This window comes from Ambystoma mexicanum, chromosome 7p (assembly GCF_040938575.1).
Source record: "Ambystoma mexicanum isolate Mex_15411 chromosome 7p, UKY_AmexF1_1, whole genome shotgun sequence".
Classification (NCBI taxonomy): Eukaryota; Metazoa; Chordata; class Amphibia; order Caudata; family Ambystomatidae; genus Ambystoma; species Ambystoma mexicanum.
In genome coordinates this window covers 458,876,475-458,900,115 of record NC_090939.1, presented here as the reverse complement: position 1 = coordinate 458,900,115, position 23,641 = coordinate 458,876,475, and the positions used below count along the sequence as shown (strand labels likewise).

The 23,641-nt window shown below is 41.0% G+C and overlaps 1 protein-coding gene across 2 annotated transcripts in view; it reads left to right on the top strand.

Annotated features, from left to right (window-relative positions):
* Nucleotides 1-23,641, top strand: part of NME7 (NME/NM23 family member 7) — a 2,086,428-nt gene that overhangs the window by 967,628 nt on the left and 1,095,159 nt on the right. The window lies entirely within an intron of this gene.

Sequence of the window (23,641 nt, the reverse complement as noted above, 5' to 3'; positions counted from 1 at the left end):
GAAGATTAAATCGCTGCGGCTTGAAAACTGTGATTGCGTGCCAGCAACTTCAGGATTAGTGGCATTGTTGGAAAATTCCAATGGCTTGGGTTTATGGATTGAAGTTGCTATTTTTAAAATATCTCTGACTGCACGAGAACAATGTTTACATCTATTATTTGTATTCTACAACTAATATTGTAGTTAATCATTTGGTAAACTTGAGCCCACTGCAAGCAGGGTAAACTCTGAAGGGGATCACCCACCTCAGTTGAACTGGAAGGAATAAATCGTACTGATGTGTTGTTGTTAGAGGGCGTTTTCTATTTGAAGGGCTTTTTACCCTGTGGCAAAGGGGACTCTTGTAGTCTGCGGTGTTCAGAAAAAATAATACTATCATGGTGGAACTAGAGACTGAGGATTTACCCTGCCAAGCTCTTTCTGTCCCATCCGAGCTCATGTGTGTATGAAACCGTCCACCTCCAACCGTTTCCCTGCCCGTAAAGGTAACTGGTGGGGACTAGAGCGAGGATTCCGTCAACAATTTATAAAGTATTTTTGTATTCTTTCGGGTATTTTGATGAAGGCTGTCAGGGCTGTCTGAAGATGTGTCGAGGCTCTTACGGGGTCATTTCGAAATGTTTTTTGGGGGGTCCCCTTGTCTACAGCTCGGATAACCAGTCTGAGCCACCTATGGATTGCATAGATTATAATGGAGATATGAAGGAATGACGGGGTAGGGGCGAGTAGCTGCAGATTATCACAGGACCTGTTTATTGGCCTCTGCACAGAAAACTTACTGGTTGAGTTTTTTGTGGTTGTATGCAGTTTTTTCATGACATGGGTAATTGGACCAGACATATTTTTTCGATCTCTGTGATAAAAGAAAATATCATATGCTAGAATAAGTAGTTCATAAGGAGTTATTGCATTGCATAATAGACATTTCCGTATTTTTTTACCCTCATATTTAGTACTTTACTAGTACTGTAGTTCAAACCAGTGTAGTGTGCAATTTGCTCAGTTTCTGTGTTTGTTTTCTAAAAACAATCCATGCTAGATAAAAAAAAACTTCTATGTTGTGGTACAATATATTTCTTTCATTGTTTTACTGTTTATTTCTTGTTTCTTGCTAATCTTCTGTCTTTTGGCTTGTTGCAGATTTTTGGGGCAGTTAGTTACCTGTTGGCATATTCTAACTGTATATTTCTTGTTTGATTTTAGTGGTATTTATTTATCGGTTTGCTTGTTGCAGAATCTTGGGGCAGTTACATACATGTTGGCGTACTCTAATTGTGCATAGTTTTGAAGTAGAAGTTTTGCTTATGTTCATACACCGATTATGTATTACATTTTGGTTTAAAAAATATTAAGTAAGCATTTACAAGATTTGCTGGTAATCTCTGCATTAGAGTAATGGTACTATCATTACATTCGAACCATCCACAATTCTTTTTGATAAATGCAGTGTAGTGACCTGCATTGGTTGTGGCTCCTGCGTGGTAGATTATACATATTGTTGTGAAGGTTTTCTTACCAAGTGATACTTGACCATGTGTGAATCCAGTCAGTTTACAGTTGTTTTTGGTACCATCTGCATTGTAACGTAAAAGCATTACCATTACGTATTTACTATGTGTCTGTATTTGTAAGGTGGAGCGATTATTTGAATGGCAGGTGGTACATAATCTGCCATGGTTTGCATTTTGTACAAGTTGCTGAAATGGAATGGATTCACAGTTAGGTATGGATACATGCACCAAGCGTTCATTAGGGACTTGTTCCTGTGCCACATGGCTGCATGTATGTTACCACATGTATGAAATCTGGAAGATTTCATTTATAGGTATGTTTTTGTTTTCCAGTACTTGTAGTAAGTACATTATACATTCTTGTGGATCTTCTTGTGAGTTTATAGTGAGTTTGACCATTCCAGCACAGTAGTGCAATTCTTGTCTTATTCCGTGAACACTGTAAGCGTTGTCAGGATTGTTGGTTGCATTTCTATGAAGGACTAACATTTGCAAACACAATTGGTCTGTACTGTGTAAGCAAATGTTGTCAATAATTGGTGTCAATTGGAATATAATATTTATTGCTACATTTGCGTAGCAATTTACACCAGTTGTATTTGAAAATTTGAATGGCCCTGACAGTTCTGTCTCAAAGTCATTTCTTCAGAGTGTGTGTTGCTTCTTTGAAGAATTAGTTTAGTTACTTTAAGCAGTAGATTCTTCTTTGGTTGTGGTACTTGATGAAGTATTAGTTTCTTTTTTTTTCTTTAGAGGAATTGCAGTGAGATCCTGTATCGTTTCAGTTAGAAGTGGTTTTCTTTTACAGCGGTTTTCTTTTTGTGGAACAGTATAGGTTTTTAGATGAGGGGTGTAGAGTGAACGCAGTCTATTGTATTCTAGAATGTAAGGAATATCAGCATTTACTTTACTTTCATCAAAGTTGATTAGAATTAGCCTGTCAAGTGTACGTAAGCATGATAGTGCTATATAGATCATGCCTTCTTTAAAGACTTTGTTCCCAATATCTATCAATGCTTTATCTAGGGTAAGACCGTGTGATTTGTGAATGGTAACTACGTATGCTAGAGTTAGTGAAAATTATTCTATGCATACATACATGTCTTTGAAAAGAAGGAAGCGGGCTGTTGAGCCTCCTATCCTTTTAACTTCTAATAGTTTGTCAAAGAGAATATTGACAAATTGAATGTTGTTGTCACGTGGGTATGTTTGAAAGCCAACAACTGTACCAAGTGCTCCATTAACTAGTCCTTGCTCCACGTCAAGGTTATGTTTAAGCATTACTCTACAGTTTAAAGATAATTTTAATATTTTCTCCAAACCAGCTGTGTTCGAGATATTTTTCTATGGTATGACACTACCCATGTGTCTATGGCTTGTTGACACATGGGTAGTGTCATACCATGTACGTCCAGTTTATCTGTGGAGCAAATTTCAATTATTGATTGCATTTCTTTTTTCAACATTGTTTCATTGAATTTTGAACAGCTTGCAAGAGTTGGCATCAAGGACATACAATTGACATTTTTGTGTGCTAATTATTCCATGACATCAGTAGCACATGAGTCATGGCCATAGAGTGCATGTATGTGCCTGGATTTTAATATTGATTGTGCTTCTCGAGATAGTACACCATCTGTAATACTTTTTAAAATGTTGACGCATGTGAGGTCTGCAGACTGGCACGTTGTCTGTTAATTCTCTGTATTGGAAATGTTGCCAAAGGTTAACATTTCCTATGCTGCCAAGAGTTTTACGGCACAGTTTGTGCCCTAAGGTTTTAAAAATAGGTACACCTTTCACTGGTGTCAATTGAAGAAGATCTCCGAAAACAATAATGTGTTTTCCTCCAAAGAGCTCTTTGTATTCTGTTTTGAGGACCTCCGAGGTAAATCAAAGCCAACATTAGGTTGGAGACCATGCTCACCTCATCTATTAGCAGCATTTTCATTTGTTTGAAAACTCTGCGTAGTTCCATTGCAGCTTCTGTGGCAAGTTTGGAATAGTCTAATTGTGTTTGGTGTTCTACTGGAAGGAGTAGTAATCGGTGTAAAGTGACACTGCCTATCTTGTAGGCAGCTAAGCCTGTGGGGGCAGTTACAACAGCTGACATTTTGTTGTTTGTCAGTTGTTGGAGGCACTTGCTGATGATTTTAATTAAGAATGTTTTGCCTGAACCAGCTTGACCACTCGCGTATAGCAGCATAGGTTTGTAGTCTTGGCAGGTACAGTTTTTATTTTCATGTTGCACACCATGTTCTATTTGTTTTGGTATTTCTTGGAAAATGCTACGCTGCTCATTGTTCAGTTGTGATTTCAGTACAGCGAAGTCTTCTGTAGCTTGTTCATACTGACACATGGTGTTTTCTACTTCTGTCATGGCTAATTCTGCCTCATTTGCTATTAGTGGCTGTCCAAGTGGGTCTTGGCTTTCTGTTACAGAAGGTTGACTACTGTCGGGAGTGTCCACTTCTAGTTGGGCCTGGAGTTGTTCTTCGTGTTGCTGTTCATTGTGCAGCATTGTTTGGTACTGTGTAAAGTTATCGTCTGTTATAGTGCTTTCATTTGCTTTGAAATTCTCTTCATAGGAATCATATGTATCCAGTAACTCTTCCTCTTTTCTCCATGGTTTAAAAAGTTGTAGCAGGGACATGTAATAGTTCTATATGTTCAGGGGTTTTTAATGACAATTGGATATGATTAATTAAGCTGTGTTTGGTAAGTTTCACTAAGCTGCCTTCACAATTTAGAACTCTGTATCTACCTTTCTTTTCATCTGGTTTAATATTATTTTTGTATGTGAAGTTTTGGGCTACATGGTAGAGACACATAGTTTCCAAAGTGGTACTCCTGTTTGGGTAGTATGTGACCAGTACATTATTTTTCAAAATGTCTTGGCTGCTGGGATCATTTTTGGCTATTGTTTCTATGTCCTCATATGATTTGACAACTCTTTTTCTAGATTTAGCAGGATCAAGATTTAGCCATAGTATATCATCAGGTTTTCCATACAAGGCAGTACCGGTTAAACGGTCTGCAGCTTCATAGCAGCCACATTCTCTATGAGAGAGCATTTTTATGCCTAAGCTGTATAATTTCTGTGATAGTGTTTTGTCAGATGATATGTCATCCCAGAGGTCCTGAAGTTCTGTTTTCTCTGCTTTGGTTAAGTAGGCTGTGACATATCGTGCAACTGCAGTGGAATTGTCTGCAATGTACTGCTTCTATGTTTGCATTCCATAGGAGGGCAATGATTGCATTGTAATCATTGATATATGTTTATTCTTCTGTTCTTTTTATGTACTATGTGTTCTTAGGTGATTTACCTTTGACACTATGTCTGACTGAAGACATGAAGTTGTTTACTTGACCTGTTGCTGAAACTGGTCTAGGGAAACCAAAGTGTCATTTGGTGCAGTATTTCCCTTTTTTTATATTTGCAACAACAATATTTCCCACATTTGTGTCTTTGAAGTTGTAAGATTTGTGCATGAAGGTCACTATGTGTTGTTTGTGAAGGGATTTCACAAGTGACATATTTTTGGATGAACTGCAAAAAATGGCATCACTGTCTTGACCAAATTTAGGAGCATCTTTAATCCATAATAGCACGTGGATGTGTGGTGCTCCTCTGGCTTGGTATTCTTTTCTCCAAAAAAGTGTTTAACTTCTTTGAGGGGAGGCACAGTCTTATTACAAATAAAGTGTAGCATAGCAATGACGCTATGATGGAAATATCTTGATACATTTACAGGATCTAGAGTTCTCCTGGTGTTTTTATATCTGTTTGTTTTGTTTTTGTTTGCTATGGGTAGGAAATAGTGTACATCTTCACATGAATATTCTGCACAACTTAATGTAACAAACCAAGTGGCTGGGCCAAAGTTTCATATCATACACGGTACATCTCTGTGATGTCGGAACCAGTATTCTTTTGTACCATGCATGTTTGCTAAAAGATTTGTAATACTTGACTGTAAAACCTCATCTTTTTCTTGCACTTTTTGTATTAATTGCGTAGCTGACATATTTTGAAAATGAGTACCTGATTTTAATGTGTGTGCAACTCTGTAGCATAGAGTTGCTAGTTCACTTTCAAAGAGAAGGTGGAATATGTATTCCACGTTTGTCTGAATCTGGGGTCATCAGAATACATTCGTGAAGAGCAATATTCTGATACTGTTATCTGTCAAGGTCTAACATCGTACCGCCCTCCTTTTCCAGTAGGAAAGAGTAGAGGACAGGCCTGTGCTTATATACTTTTTTCCCATATGCTGATTGGATATCCTTTGGCTTGTCGCATTTGGTACGTTTCCAGTGCATCATCTATAGTGTCTTTAGAGTGTAAAGGATGAATTGTACAATGGTCTAAAATATTGGATTCGGTAGCAGGATTTAGAAGTTGAAATTGACCAGTTTCTGGTGACTCTTGAATTATTTCAATGCTTTCTCTCAGGTTTTCTTCAATATTAATTTCTTTGTAGTATTTTCTTTGAGATCTAATGGTAAGTAAACTACTTTGCCACGAATGCCTTTCACTAATTCAGAGGGAGGTCATTTTGCTGTTTTTGGTTGAAGGCGTATTATTGCTTGAAATGGGTGCACTGTTTGAATTAGGAGTTCCGGCTTCGAGTTCCCAGTCTGCCCCAGTCACTTCGTTGTTGTTGCCAGAGGAGCTACACTACGAGGGAAAGTCCTGTGAAGTCCTGCGTTTGTGTTTGTTAATATAAACACACTGAGGGCACGGAGCGCTGCACGGAGTTCCGGCTTCGAGTTCCCAGTCTGCCTGGGTTTGACCGAGCTGGTGCGTGATTGGCATGGCTGACTCTTCAAAGACCAGACCTGAAATCGGCCCTCAGACCAGCCACAAGATGCTCCAGCAATGTTGCATGCTCAACCCATGGACGGCTGCTTCACAAAAAGGCATGTCAGGCAGCAAGGTTAGCAAACAAGTTGTTAACTTAAAACAAATGAGTTTTACCGATTCCTTGCAGGCTGCCGCCCCAACGACAACTGCTGTTCTCCCTCAGCCCATGACGCCTGTGAATCCCTCTGCTGGAGCGCTTCCACTCCTACGCTCAGCTGATGGTCCAACCATTACAGGCGATCATTCTCAAGAAGTGTTAACATCACGCCCGGTTGCGTTGTTATCTCTCGTAAATCTTGCACCTGTGTCAGAGAGCGTTATTGACCAAAGTCTCTCGCCGCTGTATGCGGATACACCTGACATTTATTTTTCTCCATTTGACATAACGGATGCGGAGGTCATGAGTGTCTCGAATGTGGTGCAGGTGGTTATTGTTGAACCCCAATGTACTCCAGTGGCCCCTAACTCTGCTGAAGTTCGATCGAGCAATGTCTTACCTCATCTCGAGCCACTACCCTCCAGTTTGCCACTTTCTCTTGGTCCCTGCTTTCAACCAGCAAGCATGCCTGAAATGCCCAGGCCAATTGTAAAAGTATCAATGACAACAAAGTGAAAACCGCAGAAGACGCTCTGTTCCGCGCTCAACAGCGCTATGCTGGCTTCACCACTTAGCTTGCCGGAAACCAGTTTACCAGAAGTGGGCGGTCTAAACGTCTTGCCGAAAGGCACATTGCAATGTGGTACAAACTGTGACAATGATGAAGCAAGCCTGGCGACCTCCTTTGATAGCGTACCAAATTCCATTTTAATGGGTGCTCATGGTGGGGCTCTTCCACCCTCACGACCAAAGGACCAAAATCATTACTCGCCTCCCTCAAAGTCGCCAAAGTCTAATGACTCGTCTGTACCAAATCATGTGCAAACGCCATCAAACCAGTTTCACTCACAATATTCTAAAACTCCTTCGGCAGCCTTGCTTACTTCCACTCCCCACTTGTTGCTTCCATGCGGCCAAATAGATAAAATTCAGGAATCCTCAAGTGCAGTTGGTTGGTCTGGCGAGTGAAATAACTCTAAAAGGTCAAGATCGATCCATGACCCAGTGAACTTACCAAATATCTATACATCGAACAAAGACTCACCAAGCCGTGAAAGTTTAGGTCCTGACTACCCTTCAACTCCAAACGCAAGGTCAAGCCTTTCAGTCGGTGCAGCCATTCAAATTCATAATAATGTGCTGGCAGCGTCATCACAAGCCATAATACCGTTTGTGAAGTTGTACGAAGCAATGAACGAAACGATCCGTGATCAGGGCGCAATGCTAGTGAATTTGTCTACAAAAATGGAACAAATTGACAATTTTATTCTGTTCTTAAAGTAACAAACGAAAGTCGAAGCCGAATTCACTGCGCAGTGGCAACATCGGCTTGGCGATCTAGCTGAGAGTCATTGTCAAAATGACAACCTGACTACTGGTCTGCTAGACGCAGTAAAATGGATGAGGAAAAACGCCAACCAAATGGCGGCTCTGTGCGTGTGTAAGTCAAAAACCCCCTGTTCTGGTATTCTTGTACCACAAAGAGGCCCCTAAACCGCAATCCAGTGTTCCTCTAACACAAATCCAGTTCATACTCTCAATTCCACTCATGCCCAGAGTGATTCTTCAGGAGCCCCTTCGTCTGTGTCACTGAATGCACCGGTGCTCCAACTTGCGACTTCCTGTCAAACAAATCGCGTGGAACGGCCTCTGTTTGTCACAGAAAAAGTTACATTCCGCCCCGCTCTAGCAGAAGAATCTACTGGTGTGGAAATATGAGCTCAAACACAACCACAAGCAGAATTGCAAGGAAAGCAACTCTCTTTATTTGGCATTTTTGTAGGTACTGCCAAGTCAGGCACTGTTGGATCGCTGCCGAAAGTGAACGTGGGAGTAACATCGGAGAAGCTGATGGCACCTTCCAAAAAGAAAAAGAACTCAAATGCAACGCGAAAAAATCCAACTCGCTTACTGCACCTTCCGCCCATTCAAACACAAATAAATTAATCAGGAACTTGACGTCGCCTCCAAGATTACGTTTATTTGAACGCAATTCCAGTGCCTGTGGACGCCTCTCTACTAACACCAACAGTAGTCAGCCGTTGCCGGCGAAACCAGTGCGCAAACGAAGACGCATCAGTTCTGATGATTGTCCATCAGTCACCTCTGTGCTATCTGCGTCGATTAATCTTTGTGACCTATCCATATACTCATGTTCTGTTCAACTTGACAGTCCACAGAATTCTGGTGCAGCGCCAAATTCAACTTCACAACAGTCTACCCGTCGAGCAAAAAACGTTGACGGCATCGCCCCCCCCAGCCCCTAGTAGATGTGTTGAGCAGCCAGTTACATCTACTGCAGGAACTGGAAATGCTGCAAAACCTCTTCCGCAATTCACCTCCAATCAACGCAAACAGTTCACTCACTTTAAATCTTGGGTCCATGAATCCAAGCAACATCTAGTCGCTTCCCACAATTGTAATATAAGATTACAGAACATGCATTCGGAAAACAAGGAGCTAAATCTCAATCGAGCAAATGTGTTGAGGCTATTTAAATGCATTCCACCGCTCCACATGATAGTCTCAGAGGACATAACAATTGTCAAATATGTCACTGAGCAGTGTTCTGACTCAGTCTTGCTTCATATTGAATAAGCAGGGGGCCGAAACACGATTCTCAAGGCTGCCGAAGATCTTCTGTTTTTTGGCTTCAAAATCTCAGTAGAACCTGTGAAAGCTAAAGTATATTCCAACACTGAGTCAGTTAACAACAGAACAGCGACAAATAATTCCATCGATGTGAATCACCTACGGAATCTCATGCGTACTGCTCCAACACAAAACTACCTGAAGCACTCAAACATTAACCATTCAAATTTTAAGACGCAACACGCCCAGGAATAGCTATGATTGGAAGCTCACAAGTCTCAATGCACAATTTTATCATGGAACACCCGTGGCTTCAAACATTTATTCAACGAGTTTGAGACCTCTCTAGAAAATGTGTTTGCTATTTGTCTACAGGAGACGTGGTTACTGGAAGCCCCAATGAGAGACGGATACATCACGTTGATTAATCCCGCTGTTAAAAATGCTCACGGAAGACCGAGTGCGGGCCTATTAACCATGATACGAATAACTCCAAGTTGGTCAACGCCGGTGTGCTTCAATCCTCGTTCATTTGTGCAAGGTTCAATATGCATACGTTAAATGATAACTTAGTGGCCAAAAAATATCTTTTGATTGTCAACGGCTACTGGAACCCTGTAAAAATTAGTGCCAAGGCCTTTGTAAAAGCCACATGTAACTTAATAGACAATGCAATGTTGATGTATAATAATTTAACAGTAATTTGCTGTGGTGATTTCAATTGCTCATGGTTTCAGTACGATCAGGAAACCAAATGCTATAAACGGCGGCCCGCAGAAGACGTGGTCACCAGGGAACAAATGTGGTCTAATGCAATGAAAATGCGTGACTGCATGTACACTAGTGAGCCAGAGACAAATACCCAATAGTATTTATTTATTACAGCTCGCCAGAGGTTAAATGGTTGTGCACCCGGACTTCTTTTTATCCAACTAACTTCACTTAGCGTTCATCGCAACAAAACCAAAATGAAGTGTCTTCCAGGTTGCTCAAAAGACAAAACTAAAGGATTGCAATATTGCTTGTTCACAAATGAATGTAGTTCAAAATACGGAGAACACAGGAATGGCAGCCTTTCTTTGTTCAAAACAGCAACATTCAGCCCCGAGCGTTTTCTCAACACTTCCGAATGGTACAGAGCCTTTCTGTTCAAGCTCTGCAGCCTGTGCTCGGAGCCAGCCGTTCCACACTGGTCTTGGCTGGACTTCAGTAAATAACCAAACTTCCCTTTTCCCGCCGTTGGGACTCGGGCGTCTTCATCTGCTGTGCAGTCGGATTTGACCACAGGTCCGGTACGGTACACTCCGGTGAGTTTTCCTTTTTCCTCTACTACGCCCACCGATATGGGGTACTGTCCTCGTACCATTCCGAGTCCACTCGGTCAGCCTCCTTCCACTCCTGCAAAACGAGAGACAAGTTGAGCTGTTTACTGATGCTTTTAACCCCGGTGAGTCTCCTCCCCAGTAATTAGCGTTAGGCATTCCCATCCCTGGGCTCCTTACACCTGAGGCTAATTCATCTCTTCCCAGCTTCAACTTCACGGAGTTAGCTTTGCATTTAACCCCCGCCTGCCCGGAGCCCACATTATATGGAAACGTGGTTTTTCGTCTTCCTTGTCTGATTTCTATTCCCATTTTCTGGCTTTTATTTTGATTATGTATCCATTAGGGCATTCTGGGATATGTAGTTTGTGTCTTTTCTCTTGTGTCTCTTATATTTGTATTGTCCGGTGTGATAGTTGATTGGTGGTGCATTCTGGGTCATGTAGTCTGGGCTTTTACTTGTTCCTGTGTGTCTCTTAAACTTGTCATTATATGGTCTGGTGTGATCATAGCCTCATCCCCCTCCTTTTTGTTTTGTTCCGTATTGGCCGCTATTGGTTCCTCATTACACTGCATCATGCTAAATGGCGCAGTTCCTGGCGACATTCCTGCCCAGCCAACGGTGTCCAGTCAAATGGTCGACAGACAAATGGTCGACAGACAAATGGTCGACACAATTTGGTCGACAGGACAAATGATCACATTTTTGTTTTAGTTATATATTTTTTTAGGTTTTCGTTTAGGGAAAAAAGGGGTTTTTAGGGGAAAAAAAGGGGGTTGGGGGGCTCCCCCCCCAAAAAAAGGTGAAAAAACAAAAACAAAAATTCGATCATTTGACCTGTCGACCTTTTGGTGTCGACCATTTGTCCTGTCGACCATTTAGATTCCACCATTTGACCTACAACCCCAGCCAACAATGCATTGTGATCTCTCTCTCATAGCATTATTGATTACTTTTGGGCTTTGAGAAATTTGAAATCAAAAATTCTAAGTTTGCATATTCAACCGATGACCCACAGTGACCATAAGCTACTGAGGCTTAGTTGTTCTTTAGAAGCCACTATTTCGGGTCCCTTGTACAATCTTCCTGTAGAAACAAATAGCGGAGGCAATCGTCTCAGACTAAATGTTAACCAAATGGGCTCTCTTATGAACAGATTCACAGGTTCACTGCATGGAGTTGACTACACTCCACTACTAACTGATTATATAAGTGTTAACAGTGATCAGAAGCAAAAGGGTAACTGTCATAAAAATGTGTTCAGTATTGTGATGCACAAGAAGAAAAAAGCACTGCAAAGAGAAATACACCTAATAACAAGGTGTTAGAGGCAGTCCGAGTAAGAAGAGCCACCTACAGTAAATGGGCTATTTCACACAACACCATCATTGAACAAGATCATGCAGAACTCGGGCGATATATGGGCAACCCACTTCTCTAGAGTGTTTGCCTGCCCATCTACACAATCAGACACGTCATCTAACCTGGGAGACGGGCCTTGGGCAGTCGAAATGTCGCATGACGACATAGTATCAGCAATTAAGATGCTAAAGAACTCTCGCGCTGCTGGACCCGATCCGATCAGTAATGTAATGCTTAAGAAGAACCCGATGGAGTGGGCTCACTTCATTGAAACAACTTCCAGAGTTGTGGTTATCAGCTATTGTGGTGCCCATCCATAAGAAGGGCAGCTGGGACAATCCTGAGAATTATCGACCCATCGCCCTGCTAGATTCAATCGGCAAAATCCTTGGCTCCCATCTGCGATTGAATCTGGTAAATTGGGCGTAAGCAGCTAACATCTTAGATGCACGTCAACCTGGCTTCTCCAAAGGTGTGTTAATCTTTTGATACTCACTATCTTAAAATTGGAAGCACAGAAAGCCAGAAGCAAAATCCATCTAGCATTCATTGACATGAAGCAGGCCTTCAACTATATAAATCGAGGTCTGCTTTGGGTCAAATTAAGAAAGTGGAATTGCCCAGCAAACATTCTTGACCCAATAATGGTGCTGCACTCAAACACTTTGATTCGAGTACGACTTAACAAAAGTGGGGAACTGTCAGACCCAATATCAACAGCAAGGGGCGTAAAGCAGGGGTGTCCCCTCGCTGCTGACCTATCCAAATTATTTTTGGCCGACCTACCTGTACATCTTGACCAGGTGCATTGTTTTCCTCCCAAAAGAAATCAAACCCCTGTAAGATGTTTTGTTTATGCTGACGATCTAGTCCTGGTGGACAGAACTCATATTGGTCTCCAACGTTTATTAGTCTCCTTACATGATTATTTGGCCATCAATGAACTCACAATTAGTACACAAGAATCGTGTCCATAGGCGATGTCACTAGCAAAAGAGACAGGGCCTTTAAGTGGGCTGTTGGTGGTCAGTTTCGGGCTTCTGTCACTTCCATAAGATATCTGGGAATTTAGTTAAATACCTCCATCTGTGAATATCACTGGGCGAAGGAACTGAAATTGAAGCTAACAAGGCTAGCACTTCAAGATGAAAAGATAAACAAATGTTACAGCAAATTTTCCTTACCACTCGTCTTGATGTTTTATATGCAAAATGTAGTCCCCATAACAACTTTTGGAGCCGAAGTCAGCTGGAACATCAACGAGCAAACTTGGAAGACTTTAGAAGGACGCTTCTGGCGTTATGTACTCAAACTTCCACAATGTGTCCCAATCACGACACTAAGACACAAGCTATCATTAAACTCATTGTATAGCCATGTGATTTGGAAATCAATTTCGCTAATGCGAAAGACGATGATAGAAAATCTGATGCCGGTCTATTAAATATTCACAAAAAACTGTGATGGCAGAAGTATCTATCTATTAGATCAATGGCAGCTCAGAGTGCAAGCGTGGGTGGATGCTGCAGAGATTAGCAAATTTTATCTCTTAATACGCCCACAACATGCAAAAAAGAATTTAGGTCTTGGGCTTGGATAATCAACGTAGAAAAACGGGAGAAATTGCCCCCTACACACAGGCTACGTAATGAATAAAAAAAACTAAAGAACCAGTCGAATTATCTGCTGCACTGCCGTTCTCGTTATTATCGCGAGCAATTCCTGAGATTTCGTACAAGTACCCTGAAATCCAAGGAAATTCTGTGGCAAAGAAAGGACAAAGTGGTAAAGGACAACTTATGCCGATTTTTTCATGTGTCAGTTGAATCGTTAAAGCATTTGGTCACTGACGGCGTGAAAACTTCTAATTTACGTTCGATACACCTTGGACAATTTGCTTCTATTGATGAAGCTATGGCTGATTGCTTGCGCAAAATTTCCTATATCAATAATGTAAAACATGCCTGTGCAATTGTGAATTATATGGATGCGCTTATAAAATTCGCTCCCTGAGGCCTGCATAATAAGATGTTACTTAGATGCACTAACAAATGATGGTATTATTTAACATGTTTTAATTGATTTGTTTGAAATTTCTGTTCTAAAGAGAAGTATTGTTTTTTGTCTTAGGATTTGATGAAATAATATCAAATGTACTAGAGGAAGTTGAAACAAAAGTTTCTACGTTAAGCTTAAACTGTAGTTTTTCATAAAATAAAAAAAATTAAAAAATTAAGATGCTCTCATATAAATGTAGTTGTTGCAGGGGTTTTGGTAGTGGGAATAATTCCAAGTTATTTGTGATAGCACGTGAAGGTGTTTGGTTGTTGTCAAGTTTTTCAGTGCAGTAATTGCAAAGTATTAAGGGGTCAGTAATTTCGTATTTGTTTTCTGCTATAAGGTAGAGAGCTAATTGGAACCATTTGGAATCTTCATTGTCTTCTATTTTGTACGTTATGTCTACAGTTTTTGTGCTACTTTTATAAAAAGTCCTGCGGCAACACACACACACACACACAAACACACACACACACGGTTTGGTACTTCAACTGAGGTACTTTTAAACTTTAGTATTTCTTTTTTGTATGTGCTTAATAGAAGGTTGCTATTTGTACAGTAGTTGCTAGTCTGTTGTAAAGCTATTGAATTTTGAAAGTGGCTTTCACTTCCAAATTTCTCTGAATATGCTCAATTTTCTCAAGTAGTTTTTTGGCTGTACCATGTAGAAGATTGTTATTTAAATTGGCTAGTGCTAAAGCAGGACTTTTAGCATAGTAGAGTTTATGGATCAGATTTCTTATAGTTGAATGATGTGTTGATATCATGTTGATATAATGGAAGGTGCTTTTGCAAATAGGTCCTGAAATGCAGGCTAATGAATGTCCTTGTAGTCCTTTGTATTTGCGCACTGGACCGGCATCCATATTTTGTAGTAGTTTCATTTTGAATTTCTTTGCTTTTTACATACTGATTGAGGAACTGGCATAAAGATGTGAAAGTTTTTTTGGCGATGTTACACATTGATGTGCACAGCCATTTGTAGACTGGACATTTTGGGTCAGTAGAATGGAGAGGTGATACTGAGTTTTCTGGGGATAATTTTGTGAGAAGAGTTTCTTGTTCCATAATGGTGTTTATTTCATACCCTCGTCCACTGCTATATATGGCAATTGGGGTTTGTTTGCTTTTGTTTATATGCTTCTTCATTAAAATATGGTTCTGTGCGGTTGGTGTGACTCCATTCACCTCCACAGATGTTTAAGAAGCTATTTTTGTTGATATTCCATTTATTGAGAAGTCTTTTTTGTAGTTTAGTAGTTAGTTTTGTTAGTGGTTTCATTCAGTTTAAAACTAAAATAAATAACTTCTTTTTGAGAAGGATTGCACTGTCTATGAGAGGTTCTAGGATACAGTTTCTACAGTAGGTTTTAAGAGTTGTGCTTGATTTCTCTCCTGTTTTTATAAGGTTCTGAAGGACTCTGTGGCAGAATGTTTTTTGTCACATTTTTTTGGGAATGGTTACTTGTCACTACATCAAGATTTATAGGTGCAGAGTTAGTAGTAGTGGTAGCTGAAGTCTTGTTAATCACTTTCTGTTTCGTTTTACATTTTGATAGAGGAGGCAAAGTTTCTGTACTGGAAGCTTGTTTTGTTTCGCTTAATGACTGTATTAGCTGCTTTGTTTGAACTTTTTGTACAAAATCTGCTAGAGATGGATGCTTATTTTGGACACTTTTATTTTGATTTTCTCTACTTCTGCGTTGCTTTCTATGGAGTTGCTTTTTGGTAGGCATTCTTTGGGGTCTGTTGGAGAAAAAAAGAAAGTGTGGGTTGGGCTGTTGTGCAGTGTATGCGTGCTTTGTGCATGAGTGTCCGAATATGATGGTAAGGATGATTGTGGAGGTGTGTGATTGTGCAATGGGCAGCTACATCAAGTTGGGAAGGCTATTCTTGTATTTGTGTGTTACTATACTGGGCTTCATATGACAATATAAAGTATGCAATTGGTAAGGGGAAGCACTAATACTACATCTAATGGTAAAGGGTTAATACACTTGTTTGTTCTACAATACTAAAATGTTAGTGTGTTTGAGTAATGGAATATTATGTTAGTATTGTACTAGTTTTTTGTATTGAAAGAGTAGGTTTCTTATAAGTTCTTGTTTGTACTTCAGACTCTGCTGCTTTTCAGGAGAGTGGTCTTCACTGCAATTGCAAAAGAAAGAAGTTAGTGAATATGTGTGTTTATAGCACTTTTGTTAATGTAGACATTGTTTTTTTTTGTTTTTGTAGTAGTAATGTGTTCTTATAACTGAGAATAGCATGCACATGCACTATCCTTTGCCTATGTGCATCCTGTTTACAAATGGGTATAATAGTAAACGTATAGAGCACACTTTTTTTTATGTTATGTTATTGGATGTTAAGAGATAGAAGAAATAATCATATGCATTTTCTGCTATTTTTACAGTGGTAAATGGCAGAGATTGTACAGAAAAGCATGCAATGTATGTATTTGTGAAGGTATGGGAAATAAAACAGAAAAATTTCATATAGAGGCAGTGGTGTTGTTTCAGCTAGGAGCCTTTCTAATTATATTGTCTGTGTGTGTGCGCTTCAATGAAGATGCACATACTCATCCTGGCTGCATGTAATTTTACAACACACTGGACAGCCTTTTTCATAATTCTACTGTTATTTCTCCCATCTTTTAATATGAAATAACATTTTTGTTAGATAGCTGTGTGTGTAAACAAAAATTTGGAGAGCATACAGGTTTGCATTTGACACTTCATCATAGCAGATGGGAGAAATGACAGTAAGTTAATTTTACAGTTTATACATGTAAGTGACAGTTACTCTGTTTATATGTGTTTATATGTATTCCTAGAAGAGCTGTACATGTACTGTGTAGAAAATATTCATACCTGTAGTCTGTGTTCATGCATGTGGATATGCATGAATCTGCAAGTAGAAATCTTGGGGAGTTTTATAGTAGTTGTTGCTGTAGGTCCTTTGCAGTCATAGCCCAATTGTACTGAGAGTGATCAATAGTACATCTAAAGTGCTGATCTGTGATGATCGAGTTAGGTGTAGAGTTCTTGGATGTGATTGGTGGATGATTGTGTGACTGCTTAACAGTAGCCAATGAGGAAATGGTGCAGAGAATGAAGTGGAAAGGGTAGAAGGGCTGCCCCAGTGTTACACGCTCCATGGACACCGTGGCTGTCCGCGGACAGGGCATGCCACATCCATGGTTTCTCAGCAAATCCAGCATGGAAAGTGGACTGTAGGGATCAGCCAATCAGAAGTTGAGGTTGAGGTTGTGGTTTGTGTTAAAAGAGGCTGTGTGTAGTGAAGATGGCAGAGGTGGAGAAAGTCAGGGGTTTGGTGGTTGGAGATATGTTTGTTCATGGTTTGGCACAGTATGCTAAATGCAGGAATGTGGCAAACACTTTTGATGTTAAAGGAGTGGAGGTGGTGTGGAGCACTCTGATAAGTTTGTGGAGATGTGGGCAGGGGGAACAGCCACATGTAGTTGTTTTGCACTGTGGTGCTTTGCATTTGGGCTATGTCAGTGCCCCTACTTTGTTGGCTGATTTGGAACACTTGGTTCAGGCAGTAATGAAAATACTTCCAAATGCCAAGGTTATTTTTTCTGGATTAGTACCTAGGTCAATATGGGACAATAGTTTTGTTTTTTGTCCTCAGCAAAATATTGCTAGGTGTGAAATCAACTGAGGCATGTTTGCTTTCATGCTTAGAGCTGGTATGTTCTTTTGTAATAATGAGAACATTGATTCTGGTAATGTTGTTTATCTTAAAGAAGATGGCATTTCTTTATCTTTTATGGGAAATGCCATGTTGTTTTGGAACATAAGGGTTGCTTTGGAGAAGCTAATGTGAATATTTCTGGAGGAAAATAAGAAAAGAATAACCAAAAAAATACAAAATAAAAGGTGTTTCTGAAGCATCTGCAAAAAAAGGCTCTTTTCAGAGCCAACCTCATAGGGGAAATAGGGCACACTATTTAAATTTTCATTCCCCACGTCTAGATTTTTCGATTTGTCCGCGGACAACACGTATTACATACAGGGATTTTGAGGTTGAGAGGCATGCAAATGAGCAGAGCAAGGTATTGATTAATGAGGTTTACTGGGTGTGTTGTGTAAGGAGAGAATTTGTCAGTAGGTCTTTTTCCTGAGAGAAGAGCAAATAGCTATGGCTGTGTGTTTCAGAAAGCAGATTGTTTGGATTTTATTGTTTGGATTTTGGGAGATTCGTGGATACCTTGGTTGGAGGTGCATGCAGATCGCTGTGGAGTGGCTGCACATCTTGGATTCTCTCGTGAAAGTGCACTGGCATGGAGTGCGTGGCATGGAGTGCGTAGAATGAAGTGTATGGATTTGGCACCTCTCTGTGCTACTTTGGTGACACAGCGTCATCCAGACATTATTATTATTCATTGTGGAGGGAACAGTTTAGGACATGTGTCTGGAATCTCTCTGCAATTTGCAATGAAAGAAGGACTTGGGAAAGTCATGGACATGTATCCAAACTACAAAGTCATTTTTTCCCGTATTGCACAGAGACAAATGTGGCTGCATTCTTTTATTTGGTCCACAAATGGAGAAAGCAAGGCACAAGGCTGTTTGTGCCTTTTTGAGAGATGTTGGTATGTCCTCTTTTCAGAATGAAAACATGTTTTGTAGCACACACATTTTTTGCAGAGTTGGAGTACATCTTACTTTTGCCGGCAATCAGAATTTTCTGCGAAATATACAAAATGCATTGCAACCTTTTTTGTAATTACAGCAATCCATTTTCCAGTAGATGTTGACCATTTTAAGTTTTTGAAACACAAAAAAATACCACAAAAAGGCTCTTTTCAGAGCCACCACTTCCTCCCATAGAAAAGTGCAATGGTTCTGATAGGGCAGCACCCGCAAAAAATAAATGTTCGCGGACTTCTAAAAAATGCACAGGGCCCTGCACTATTTATTTGTCACTTCTATTTTTAAACTGTGAAAGAGGGCTCTGAAAAGAGCCTTTTTTTGTTTTTGTTTTACATATTTTTTTTGTTTTTTAAACATGACACACAAGGAAAGGAGGGTAAGGAAGGGACGCCAACCACGGGGATAAGAAAGGGCGGGTGGAGAGAGGAAGATGTAGGGTGGGCCTTATTGAGGTAGGTCGCAGGCCTTCTCATGCTCCTTGACTGTAGTCTCGAAAGCACTCCGAAGGTTCGCCTCCTGCAGAGTACTGTGTCGCAGTACATGCACAATATTGTGACCCTCGAAAGGTAAGGGTCAACAGCATCATGAATGGCCTGCGAGGCAGCTGGAGGGATGCACTGTCCCACAGGAGTGTCTTTTGTGGTGACAGGAGCGGAACCTGAGGATGCTGCAGAGGAACTCAACCTACTACGTTTATCGCAAGGTACAACTTTATGAATAGCCCCACCGTGCAACGACTTTAGGTGTCGCTTCATTGATGTAGTACCATAGCTATACGAACCAAGCTTGCCACAACTCAGCACCATACGCCACTGAGTGCATATCACCTTGTTTGCATGAGCTTTTACCTTTCCATCAACAGTGGTAAATAACCGCCACACCCAAGACTCACAATGAGTGCTAGTAGTAGGGACTTCCACTACCTCATCCTCTTCATCACTCTCCTCTGCATCCTCACGCCTGTTCCCCTCTGCCCTTGGGGACGTGGTGGTGGTGGAGGGGGTGGGGGTGCTGATGCCGAGGCAGAAGCAATTTGGGATACAATCTGGAAGGTTAATAACCAGGAACCAAGAACAGCAACCTGCATAATTGTCCTGTTGTAAATCTTGGAAATCCAAAAGCAGAATGAGGATCAGTTCTGGGGTGTGGTCTATTAGGGGTGCAGGTGCACGCTCCACGAACACACGCACTGTCCACGGACACATCGAACACCAAGAAAGGGCTCAAAACGTTCCAAAAAGTATGTAGATCGGCAGGGACATTGTCTGGGACATGTGCAATGGTGAACTTTTACTGTAAAATACCTTGGATTGCTCAAAAAAGCACTTTTTAAATGTTTGGTGGCCCGGACAGTGTCCGCAAATAAGGACAGATGCTCAGCATGGGTGCGGTCACATGATGACATCGCAGACACGTTCGCAAATGGGACGGCTGTCCGCAGGACACCAAATGCGCAGGGACGGTTGTGCGCATGCGTGCGGGTGTTCTATGGACAGTGCTCTGGTCCCCGAACTAATTAAAAGTGCGACACACGTGTGGCGGACAGTTGCGGACAGGCGCGATGTTCGTGGGACCCAAGTGTGTGATGCGCATGTGCGCGGGTGTTCTACAAACAGTGTTGACGTCCCCAAATAAAATAAATTTGCGTCATAACTTTGCGGACAGGTGGATGGGATATCTGTTCTACGGATATATTCATTCTGGTTGCGGACATTACGAACAGGGGGGATGTTCTTAGGACACCCCCATTTTGGGTGATTGCGGACAGGCGGACATCTTGTGTGTTCTAAGGACACCTCCATTTTAATTACGAAGAGGTATATTGTCCTTAGGACACCTCCATTTTGGTTATTTACGGACAGGCAGACATCTTGTGTGTTCTAAGGACACCTCCATTTTAATTACAGACAGTACGGACAGGTGTAGTGTCCTTAGGACAGCCCCATTTTGGTTAATTGCAGACCTAACAGACTCCTGCACTTTCCGCGGACACCCTAACTGCCTTTAAAAAAAAATAATAAGACACAGGCATATACTAAGATCACACTTAAAATTGTATTATTGTTTAACAGTATAAAAATTACGATAGATTTGGGAAGCATAAACTGAAACAAATACAGGGGAATTAGGCGTTTGGACATGATGTATGGGTGGGGAGGAAGAGATGGAAGTCTCATCGTGACATTTTTCTTGCTGGGGGGGTTTGGGGATAGTTGGCTGGGACATGGAGAGGGGCAACGGGTACATGTGGGAAAGTGATATTTAATGTTTTCTTTAACGTGGTCCTCAAACTGTTTTAGAAGATTGACATTTTTCATTAACATATCCATTTTTAGTTCCATTAGTTTCAGAGGATCTTCTAATGTCTCTCTTGGTATATTATATTTGTCTGTCTGGTCTGTTAAAAAAGAAATGTGTTACGTACACATAAAGTCATGGTTATTAATTGGATTATATAGAGAAATGTTGTGTCTACCATTAGTATCACTGTCTTCACTAATTTCATCTCGTGGGTAATTTTCTTCCAGCCATTTCAAAGTACTGGACATTTCTATGTAAAAAATAAAAAATAAATTATTATTTTATTTTTTATTTTACCTGTAACATATAGTTTGAAAACAAACTTCAATTATAAATACACAACAGCATTATGTACATGTTTTTTCTTGTACATGCTCTCAACGCCATAGAAGAAAATAAAACAATGGAAAATGCATACAAAACAACATAGAAGAAGAAAAAGACAACATCAACTCAGATGGGTGAAAAACAGTTAAGCCATCATAGAAATATCTGAAGGCGGCTGCTGTCAACCAAAAGCAAATTAGGTCGAGTATTCCAACATAAGCGTAGAATTGACGTGCTATTAACGCCATCATCTGATGGTTATCTATGTTATTCAACTAGATTATCAAGATTGTTTGCTTTCGAAAGAGTCTTCTCTAGAAAGTCTACGACAGCACATGACAGAAGAATGTGATTACTTGATAACATGTTGAACCACCACTCCTCCATGTTTCCATTTAACAGTGTTTTAGAGACTCTACTGCATCTTTGCAGAACCAGCAGACATTATCAACGGTTTCTTTATCTTGCCTAGAAAACAGGATTTCCTTTGTTTGGTATGCATTCAACCGTAGCCTAAAAAATTAATTTTGGTGAAATCTCGAGGGAAATTTTGATAAATATTTGGGTAAATGGTCGAGACCATTTGCTGCTATTGCCAGATATAATGTAGATTTCAGTTTGCTTTTCCTGGCATTGTTTTGAAACCAATTCCATATTCTTAGTTTTTTTTGGCTATCTGTGGAGTCAGCATTACGGTTTCCCACTTTGTCTGCACAATCAAGAAGATGCTTTGTTTTATTTGCCCAGATTTGCAGAATGCGGAATGAGGAAACATTGCAGACAAGGCTAATATCCGATATGCTGGTGCTTGGTCAATTAGGAGACATAGATCTCCCTCATCATCATCCGATACATCGACCGAATTAGTTCGATGCCCTACTAAATCTGATTCCCCAAGTAAATGGGAGGACTTTAGAAGAAAGATGATGGAGGTCTTTGTGATTGCGGCCTCAACCCCCTCAAACCCCTAAAGAGCCAGACCCCGGTCGCTCCATCGGAGGACACAGGGAAGTCGGAACTACTGCGGTAAGACCCAGTAGTTCGGGTGAAACCCGTAAAATTCGAGTCGACAAATTGTCGAGGAATCCTCGAGAATCGAGTGTTTCCCCGACACCACATAAGAAATAAGAAACAGAAATTGTCAAAGACATCCGCAACTTCGTCGACGCCACCAGCGCCGACAACTTCGACATCGAAGCCTAAAGCGTCTTTGACGCCTTTGTCGAAGGCTTCATCGGGGTCATCGAAGATTCCTTCGACACCTTCAAAGAATCCTTCCATTCCTTCGATAAAAACTCAAGAGGAAGAGAGGAGATTCTCCATTGCTAAAATCAGACATTTTTAAATCTGTCTTCGATTTTTGAAGAAACTGGCTCTGAGGATGAGGAAATCTCTCCTTTTGGAGTGCAATATGGCATTAGACAAGTTCCAGAGGAACCTATAGACCCAGAAACTAAAATGAGAGAACTGTGCGAGACTCTGCATTTTGCTAGTGGCATTGACATGTCACCTGAATTAGAGTTTGCAGGACCTGACCCTCTAGAACATGCAGATTCAGGGTATAGGAGTTTAATGAACAGAGTGGTAGAATAAATGGATTGGGGTAGAGCCTCACCCACTTTTGAACAGGACAATATGACAGACATAATTGTTCGGGGTCCCCAGAAGGATCCAGTTCTCCCCTTCCATAGGGCGCTTCAGAGAACAGTGGAAAAGAACTGGGAAACCCCTGACAACATTGCTGCGGTAAACAGCAATTTTCCTAAGAAGTATAGAACTTCTACTTCTGATCCCGAATATCTGAATAGACATCCCACTCCAGAAAGTCTGGTTATTCAGGCTGCAACTACTTAGAGACAAACTGCATATCCAGCCATACCTCCGGATAGAGAGGATAAGAAGGTTGATGCTTGGGCCCGTAAAGTTTTTACTTCGGGTAGCATGGCCTTAAAGTCAACCAATGTCACCTGTACACTAGCCAGGTTCACACATACCCTGTAGGAATGCATGATCCATGGCATCAAACACAGTGCTACGCAGATTTGTGAGGTTGTGAAAGTCTGGTTTTGCCCCAGATTTTCAGGCCAGGCTTCTCAACATGCCTTTTGATGGCTCGAGGCTGTTTGGTACTAAGGCTGATGAAAGCCTAGAAAAACTACAGACCTCAAAAGCGGCAGCTAAATTCCTAGGTGCCTCCATGCGACAACCTCAGAAACCCTGTTCGGGCTCATCTTCCTGAGGGGTCGTCCTTTTCGATACTATTCTTCTTTTGGTAGAGGAAGAGGACAGGCTTTTCAAAGGGGCAAAAGAAATGTCACTTGTGGTGGACGAGGAAAGACTACAAAGCCATCTTCGGGAACGGCATCTTTACCCTCAGCCGCTCCTGCAGCCGCCTCCAAATCACTCTGAGGCCTCATACAAAACGCCAGTGGGAGGCAGAATCTCTCAGCATCTGAAAGAATGGCAGGGCATTACTTCAGATGCTTGGGCACTAGAAACAGTAGCTGAAGGTTACTGCCTTCCC